This window comes from Cydia fagiglandana, chromosome 7 (genome assembly GCF_963556715.1).
Source record: "Cydia fagiglandana chromosome 7, ilCydFagi1.1, whole genome shotgun sequence".
Classification (NCBI taxonomy): domain Eukaryota; kingdom Metazoa; phylum Arthropoda; class Insecta; order Lepidoptera; family Tortricidae; genus Cydia; species Cydia fagiglandana.
The window spans coordinates 14712947-14723265 of NC_085938.1; positions in this window are offsets into that span (position 1 = coordinate 14712947).

Consider the following 10319-nt stretch of genomic DNA (forward strand, 5'->3'; position numbering starts at 1 on the left):
TTGAGTAATTCTAAGCATTTCAAGCCTGGGAGGCAATAAGAAATGTGTGTCTACTCGGATTTGTAATGGATTCAAACTTTCAACCCCTTTTTAACCCTGTTAGGGGATGAATTTTACAAAACGCTGAAATTACTTTTCCTGTATTTTAATAATATCCCCAAATACAAAGATTCAAGTCCCGCGTTCGAAAATTTTTTTGATATCCATACAAACTTTCAACTCCTTTTTCACCACCTTAGGGGATGAATTTTCAAAAACGCTGAAATTAGTTTTCTTGTATTTTAATAATATATCGTTTTACGAAGTTTCAAATTCCTAGCTTAAAATAAAACTTGAACCCCATACAAACTTTCATCCCCTTTTTAACCCCCTTAGGGGTTGAATTTCTCAAAATCGCTTCTTATCTCTTGTACACTTTATAAATGTAATCTAGTATGCAAATTTCAACTTTCTATCTTTTGTAGTTTCGGCTCCGCGTAGCAAAAATCTCCAACCAAATTTTTCACCTTTTTACGTTTTTCTTGTAAAATTACTATGAAATTGAAAAAACAAATATCAGCAATGAATTCTACGTCTTTGGTTTATACGAAAATGATACCAAACTTGCCCTAGTACCCACCAGGATCAGAGTAGATTTTTTTTAAAGATGACGGATGGCGGCCGTCTTTCTACCCCACCCTCCCCCCCACTTCAGGCTAGAAATGCTTAGAATTACTCAAATATCAGATGTGATGAAGCTCATAGCTTAATAAATTTTTTTTGGGTCATGTATGGCAGCGTTACATAACTGACTCCAGTAGGTGTACAATCTATGTTTTAATTATTTGCTCGTGTTACAGGCCACACCCGGTTTACACTGTGTCGCGAATAGGTCATAATAAATTTAAGTATAAAACGTATAACTAAATATTAATGATTTCTGTCTTTTACTATTTGTGTGTGTTTATTTTTTATTATTAATTATTGTACTAACTTGGCTATTTTTTACGTTTTATTATGTCACGTGTTAGATAATAAGTCTTTATTGTTCCCCAATTAAATATATCCTCTTTTTCCCTAATTTTGTAACATGATTATATTTATTGTACTGTGATTGGCTCAATAAAGAAAATACTTACTCTGCACGTAACACCCACGCCTTGAGTAGGCGTGGCCTAGAGTACCTACGGTGGGGGTGCGCTGAGCGCGCCTATATATACGCGCCCACCCTGGGAGCTCACTCACTCATCTACAAGCATCAACAGAGGCACCAGCCTCCCAACACTCTCCAAAGTTTTCTTATAAACATACATATGTGCTTTTATTAAACTCCAACTACATCCCCGGTAATGGTGCGGTAATCCGGAGGTAACCAGCAGCCAGCGAGCCAGCCAGCGTGTTCCAGCCTGCGTGAACGTGTCCTGACTTCGGAATCTGCGAGCCCCACAGTAACTACGCTCGACATTATGGTCCTTCGTTGCCGAATGAAGAAAGAAACACGTACGCGCTGAATTTTAAGTAGAGCTTTACTTGATTCAGAGGAAAAAAGAAAAACGAACGCGCTGAGCCCCCGAAGTTCGCTTCGGCTCAGACCTTACCTACCTACCCCACCATTACCGGCTTGCCGGCGGACCGTGCAGTGTTGTAGGTTTTCCTCCACTCACGCGTCCTGGCAACTTTAGTTGCATGTGTCACTTGGTGATACCATCACGCTGCTTTCGAACGCTCTAGGCACTGCACTTAGCCATTGCGGGAGATTCAGTGCACCGAGGGATCCACGCTTAGGGGCACTGGCGTTGCGATCTGTAGCGTCAGAGCATAGGCGTTAGGCAGGTAAATTTGTATATAGTTAGGGACCCCCCGCGTGTGTCAAGTGTTGTGTTTTGTGCGTAAAAATCAAGAAAGAAGAAGATGTCACAAAGCGGAAGATCACTTCGCTCACGCAAACGGGACCAGCCTGTCCCCACGCCCACGCCCACGCCCTCGTCCGGCAAAACTACGTCCGGCGAGACCCATACGTGGAGCAAAGGCACCAGCGACAACCGGAAAACTAGTGGTGAGAGAGATAATGAGTCGGTACACTCAAACGAGCGTCATGATGAAACAGTGGTAGTTCGCAGTAGGTCGAATACTTTAGTGCCGCCCGTTGTTGCGCCGCCGCCGCGAGCGCCGTCTGTTCGCGAATCAGTTAGGTCTGTCCACGAATCGGCAAATAGGGACCGCGATAGTGAATTAACCGTGCTTTTAGCCGAGCTCGAAGTTCGTAAAGCCGCTCTACTCGTAGCCAAGGCAGAGTCCGATACCGCCAAAACGAAGCTGCAGATTGCCCAAGCTAAGGCGCAGTCTGACGGCGGCAGTATCGCGACCGAGGCCGAGGTACGAACTAGAAGTTGGGTAGAACAAGCGAGGCTACAGCGCGAAATCGCGAGTGAAAACGTAAAAATCCCGCCGCCGAAAGAGACCGCGCCGCGCGCCGCGACCGATAGGGTTAGCAAGCCGCCACCGCGATTTTTAGAGGTGCCGCAAGGTACCTACGCGCCAATGTATCACAAGCCGCCAGAGTTACCCACATTCGGTGGCGATATAACCGAATGGATATCGTTTAGGGCGGAGTTCGAGGACACGTCGCCCATGTTTAGTGCCGTTAACAATGTCAGTAGAATTAGGCGCGCACTTAAACGCGAGGCCCGGACGGCCGTAAAATCGATCATGTACACAGTTCAGGATCCATACGAAATTATGGAAGCGCTAGAACGGCAATTCGGCGACCCCGAAGAAATTGTACTTACGGAACTGCATAATATCAAACGCATGCCGCGTTTGTCCGAAGACAATGGTAATATCTCTTCTTTCGCCGCGCATATCGCGAACGCCGTCGCCACTATAAAATCGTTGCGTCAGGAAAAATATTTGCACGCGCCTGAACTAGTGAACAAAATAGTGGACAAATTAAATTTGATAGTGCGTTACGAATGGGCCAAATATAGGCAGACTAATTCGGAAACTCCCGGCTTAGCCGCTTTATCTGAGTTTCTCAACGACATTAGTACTGCAGCCAAACGCGTAAACCGTAGACCGGCAAATAGATCGCGAGCTATAGTGAACTCGGTATCTTTTGAGCACGAACCTAGGCGGTCGAGCAATGCTCCCTCTAGGTCCCGCGCCCCCGCGTTCTCTCGCGACTCTAGCACGGATTCGGAGTCAGATTTCCACGAAACTTACTCCCGCGATACGAAAAGTAGTTCGCACAGTAAGTCTACTATCGCCCAAGTAAAACATCGCGATAATAACAATAAAAAAAAACCCGCGTCAACCGGAGCTAGATCCAATCAGGAATCGTCCATCTCTGTCCCGCCGCGCAATACGTGCCCCATTTGTAATGAGGATCACGTGGTTGGCACGTGCGCACAGTTTACGGCGGCAACGATTTCCGAAAGATGGGAACTAGCGAAGGGCGCGCGGCTGTGTTTTAGGTGTTTAGGATCCGCGCCTCATCAGCCGAATACATGCAAATACGTAGCATGCGGTGTAGGCGAATGCGAAGCAGGTCATCATAAACTGCTACACGGATTACACACGGCCTCTCCTGCAACTAAGATTAGCTGGGCACGAGCCGTACACACAATTAGCTTCGCGTCAAACAAGCCCGCGGTATCTAGCGTAGGTAGAAATGGCGACACGTCTTTCGCCGGGGGGAGCGAAAGCTCTCTAAACCCGCCCAAAGACGTGCCCACCGCGCAGATATTGCCCACAAAGTGGCCCGCGTCGACGTTTGACCGAGGCAAACCTGCTCAAGTTGAAGCATCCTCCCGGTGGGCTGTAGAACCCGAACATAAAAGCGACCATAAGCCGCGATCGGCAATAATTCAAACGCTCGCGCCCGTCGCCGACAACGCCGCGATACGTCATAGACGACGACGCGTGTCAAAATCCGTACGCTCAAATACGAAAACTAAAAGTAAATTCGAGTACCTACCTAAGGTAAACAGTTTTTCCGAATTCACGCATTTAGTTAGGGCCACGGCTAGAGTTCTGGTTGCCACCGAGGTAAATAACGCCAAGTTGCCATATGAGAAAACAGATACAGAAATGATCAAGGGGAATTTGATTTTAGCTGAGATATCGCTAATCAAACGGAGCCAATATGAAGCCTATCCAGAAGAGATAAAGTCCCTGGAAGCTGGGCATGCGCTACCGAGAAAATCTCCGCTGCACAGAATAGCAGTTAAACTTGACGAATACGGAGTCATCGTGACAGACGGCGGAAGCAAGCAAGTACCCGTCCTACGCGCTAAAGAAGACTTCACCAAGCTGCTAATTCATCATTTTCGCGCTCTGTACAACGGCAACCACTCGACAGTGATAAGCGAGTTAAAACAAAAATATCACATAGTCGGATTGCGCGGTAGTATTCGTTATCGATCACATAAGCGCCAATGGTGTCGAACCTGTCGCGGGGCCAACCTCAAGGTTCCCGTGGTCGACTTACCATTAGAAAGGCCTCGAACGAATCCACTACCATCTACCGCCGCGGCTACGAATATACCCGACGTTCATCACAACAGACAGAAATTGCACGTAGGCGACGGCGTCATAATAAGTGACTGCTCCGTGCCACAAAGTACATGGTCTAGAGGCGAAATCGCACAACTCTTTCCCGATGTAGACGATCAAATAAGAGTAGCCATTGTACACACGCGCGCAGGTGACGTTTGCTGCTCAGCTTCCAGGCTTATTCCTACACGCTCCTCTAAATACGGTGTTGACACACGTGGGGGAGAACTGTCGCGAATAGGTCATAATAAATTTAAGTATAAAACGTATAACTAAATATTAATGATTTCTGTCTTTTACTATTTGTGTGTGTTTATTTTTTATTATTAATTATTGTACTAACTTGGCTATTTTTTACGTTTTATTATGTCACGTGTTAGATAATAAGTCTTTATTGTTCCCCAATTAAATATATCCTCTTTTTCCCTAATTTTGTAACATGATTATATTTATTGTACTGTGATTGGCTCAATAAAGAAAATACTTACTCTGCCCGTAACACCCACGCCTTGAGTAGGCGTGGCCTAGAGTACCTACGGTGGGGGTGCGCTGAGCGCGCCTATATATACGCGCCCACCCTGGGAGCTCACTCACTCATCTACAAGCATCAACAGAGGCACCAGCCTCCCAACACTCTCCAAAGTTTTCTTATAAACATACATATGTGTTTTTATTAAACTCCAACTACATCCCCGGTAATGGTGCGGTAATCCGGAGGTAACCAGCAGCCAGCGAGCCAGCCAGCGTGTTCCAGCCTGCGTGAACGTGTCCTGACTTCGGAATCTGCGAGCCCCACAGTAACTACGCTCGACACACTGCTACCTTAATAGTCCCATAGAATGTTAAAACGACCTAAGTTAATCAATAATGTATAATAACGGTAAATTATTTACCGTTCCTGAACCCCGTAAAATGAATAAATTTACAGCATAAGCATAAACATTATCAAGCACTTGTAAATAAAATAAAAGCTAATGAAAACAAAATAGTTAACAACATAGTTTAAAACAGCCTTTAAACACTGTTACGTCCTAAAGATCATCTCTCGATGCCAAAAGCGGACTTTCTCGTTATAAATTATATATTTTCATTACATAATTCTCCAAAGTTCCAATATGACCCAGTTTCAAAAAGTACCATAGCAATAATTATCAATATCATTAATCTTTCTCTAAGCATTTATAAACAGGAAACACCCTGTCACAAGTTTTGATAAAATATCTTGTACGTCGCATACTAAATTTAAGTTGAGGAAAAAATTACAGTTAATTAAATATAACTTCTAATTGAGAGTCTCAGACAAGGTATTCTTCTTTAAATGGAAGAATATGCTTTATTAACTAAAAGTAGAATGGTACTTACTCGTAATTGTGTAGGTATATTTTAAAAACCGTTTATACCGTTAACGGTCAAATAACGTTTATCGCCGATATATAAGCCTTTGTTAATTTTTTGACTAAATACACACATAAAGCAAAAACATGATAGGAAAATGAATTTCATAATCATTTTGACGTTGACCACGATATTGTATCCTGGGCATCCACTTTGGTTTAAAATGAAAAACTCTGGTCAGAGAGTAACTAGTTCTGCTTCGAAATTAAAACCACAGCCGTAAATTCTCCCACCCAACCCCCACCCACCTAATCCTAACGCGAAACGAATTTTTTGATGGTTAGTCGATTACTAGCAGAGTAGAGTGATGCTACTTTTAGCAGATATAATTAACTAGCGTTTGCCCGCGACTCAATCATATATTTTGAGCATAAGCTTAAGCTAACATTAATTATCAGGCACTTCATTAAACCTCTCACAATTTCGCCCCCTTTCACCCTCATTAGGGATGACTTCCGACATAAAAACTATCATATGTCCTTCCCCAGGACTCAAACTATCTCTATGCCAAATTTAAACTAAAATCCGTTCAGCGGTTTAAGCGTGAAGAGGTAACAAACAGACAGAAAGACATACAGACAGATACGCTTTCCCATTTATAATGTTAAAGTATTAATAAAAATTCTAAACGCGTTATATAATACCAGTAATAAGGCTTACTATCAAAAAACAACGAGGTTCTTGTAGTAATCAGAAACAGAATTTATTTGTATGGCATAGGTAATATAACATAGAGGTGGTAGTTTTAAATACATTTCGATCACTACGTTATATCCACAAATTCGGATGTACAAATTGAATGTCACACCTAACCTAAATAATACCATGCTGCATGCATACTTTGACATCTAATTTTTTTTAGGAAGAGAGGTTATTTTTTAGGTTTATCATAAAAGATCCACTTAACGTAACATTTATACAGCCGGTTATTATCCCTAATTAATCACACACTTGGACTGACCGCACCCCGATCGTTAGATAACAATGAGATACTTAAGCTTTGGTGATGCGCTCGTGGCATTGTGCCACCAGTTATAATATTGTATTGTATACGTAGACACCCATTTTGTAAATGGGTTCACAAAAACTGCGTTAATTATTTTTAGGATCTGGGCCCATAGGGTAAAAACGGGACCCTATTACTAAGTTCGTCTGTCTGTCACCAGGCTGTATCTCATGAAAGCTAGACAGTTGAAATTTTTCGGTTGCCGCTATGACAACAAATTCTAAAAACAAAATAAAATCAATATTTTAGTGGGGCCCCATACAACAAACGTGATTTATTTGCCATTTCTTGCGTAATGGCCGGTATGGAAGACACGATATACGTTGCAAGAGCGAATAAAATGAACTATATTTTACACTTGAGAAAAAAATGTAGTTGTTAAGTACCTATGCGTTGTTGATTATGAAAACGCTTTGTTCCTTGTGTGTAGCGTAATTAAAAACTCAAAAACCAGAGGGGAGTAATTATAATAATAAGCTAGAACTTATTTATCATTGTTATTGGATTGAAAAAACAATCGGAATTTTAAAGGTGCTTGCGTAAAAAACAGCATGAAAAGTATAACTATCCACTATACAGGGTGGAAAGATAAGTCGGGCCCTGGAGGGAATCTACCTTAAATCCTTAAGCTGGCTCATTTTACTTAAAGGAGACATTCCTTTATTTTTTTAAAGAAACAAATCTGTATTCAAAGATTTTCTAAAACTCGCTTGCCTCGCCCGGGACTCGAACCGCCTAAAAAATCCGAAAAATAAAAACTCGCAATTTGATTCTTCTAGTCGATGCAGTTAATGTTAATGATAACATTTCTCCAAGAAACATTAGGTCTTACACTCGTTTGTCGTACAAAATATCCATAAAATCTAATATTTAGTACTTAAGATTTCTTTTAGTCAAGCCAAATTGAAGAAAAAAAGAAAAATACTTTGAATGCAGTTTTGTTTCTTTAAAAAAATAAAGGAATGTCTCCTTTAAGTAAAATAAGCCAGCTTAAGGATTTAAGGTAGTTTCCCTCCAGGGCCCGACTTATCTTTCCACCCTGTATACATATAATTACATACTTATATTTATTAAGCAGTGGTGGCCGAGTGGATATGACGCCCGACTTTCAATCCGGAGGTCGCGGGTTCAAATCCCGGCTCGTACCAATGAGTTTTTCGGAACTTATGTACGAAATATCATTTGATATTTACCACTAGCTTTTCGGTGAAGGAAAACATCGTGAGGAAACCTGCATACATCTGCGAAGAAATTCAAAGGTGTATGTGAAGTCCCCAATCCGCATTGGGCTAGCGTGGGGACTATAGCCCAAGCCCTCTCGCGCATGAGAGGAGGCCTGTGCTCAGTAGTGGGACGTATATAGACTGAAATGATGAATGATGATGATGATGATTTATTATACGACGGTAATCTTGCCATCAGACGATTTGTCTGCTCGTTAGTCATTAAAAAAATCAAGGAAAATATACCTATAATGTGCACGGTAAAGTGCTAGTTTTTTCATAAGTCATATTATTTAATTTATTCTCATGTTTGATTAAAAAAATTACGTATGTAGGTATGTAGAATAGCTGCTTTAGGTTGATAATAAAATTTATCTATCTCATTTATCAAAAATCTGTTCGCATATTCTCAGCTCGCATTTATCATTGGCTAAAATAGATATAAGATATTCATATTTATGAACCTCCAACTAGAATTAAATTGACCTTTCAGCTGATGTTACGTATGTATGTAGATTAATTACTTTATAGAGTTCAATATGCTCTATGGTCAATCAGCCATGTTGCATTTATTTTATTTATGTTTTTCTTATGTTGTCAGAAGCTTTTATCTTGTGTTTCATTGACCTTATAACTGCTTAAAATCATTCATCGAGCCTGCTCGTGCCACCACGGTAAGAACTTACACGAAGTTTTGTCTTATTTATCAGACTGCGGCAAAATGAGCCGAATATTGTATCTTATATATCAGACGACGGCGGTTAAAGGGTTAAAGGCCGAGAGGCAAATAAACTTCGCTACAGAGTAAAACAAAAATATTTTCATCCATCAGATATTGACGTGAGGTCGGCCTAAGCTAAGCAAATAAAATTCTAGTTAGAGAACTCACATAAAAAAGGCAAATAAAAAAACAAACAAAGAAATCTCGACGAATTGAGAACCTCCATCATGTGGTCGGAAAAGTTCTCCAATTATTTTGAAATAACTAATCCATGTCAGTAAATAATCTTTATTTATATTTATTGGGAAATACCAGCTTACCATTTTTTTAAACAATAAATAAAAACCACTTATGATACATCATAAATCATATACAGCTAAACCTATTGGAAATTAAAACTTATACCTAAACACACTCGATCAATTATTAAATTAATAAATTAACTCTAAATTAAACTAAGCTAAATAAAGCTACAACCGAGAACTCAATCAAACAACCCGTCCCGCGCCCTTCCAGATGCAAAGGTGCCCATCACGCTCGCCGCGTTGCCACGCTGGACCGCGATAGACAGCCTCTGCATCAGGAATGACCCGGAACGAGGGTCATGACCTCCCTCCCTCAAACGTTGCCCCAACGTTGCTTATGATTGTAATTAATCTAAATACAAACTATTCAAAATTAAACTACACTAAACCAAACCACTTAAATCTAAAAAAGGCCCCTGATGCGGCAAGGTCCCGAAGATGCAGGCTGCGTTACCCCACTGAACTGCCAATAGTGATGAGTTGAGCGAGCTAACTGCTGTTTCTCCGGTCCCCAGTTGCATCCCTGGGTCTCTTTGAAAGGTCTCCAAAGAGAGTCAGACCGCCAAGACCCCACGGACGAATAGTTAAAACTGTAGGTACTTAGTTCATTTTGAGAACGGACAGATAACAAAGAATTCGTCCGAATCGCTATCAAAGCAATTGTTTTTAGTTAATTAAATTCTTAGCAGACAGCTTTACTTAATCCTACTTCACTTGATTCTACAAAAAATGAAAAAAATCTACCGACACTATGAAAGCGAAAAAGCGCGTTATAGGGTTGGTATTTGTATTATTTTTGGTTCTTACAAAAAATGTAGGTATAGTGCAATGTAAAGGTATAAAAATTACCGACCGTTTGACACAAAGAAAAACAGGATATATTAGATTACGAAACAAATTTTAAGTACTTGCCCACTGTAAGTATTGGTGACGCGAATTTGAATTCAAAAGAGGCCCGTATAGGGCCTTTACATTCATTGAGTACAATAAAAGAAATTAGTACTGGTCGTTTAACTATGTGACGGGATGATGTTGGATAAGCTTAATTGACTTTACGTCACTGCGAACCATTCTCTTTTAATTTACCAGCCCGGGTTACAGTGCAACCCAGATAAATATTTTCCACACATACTCGT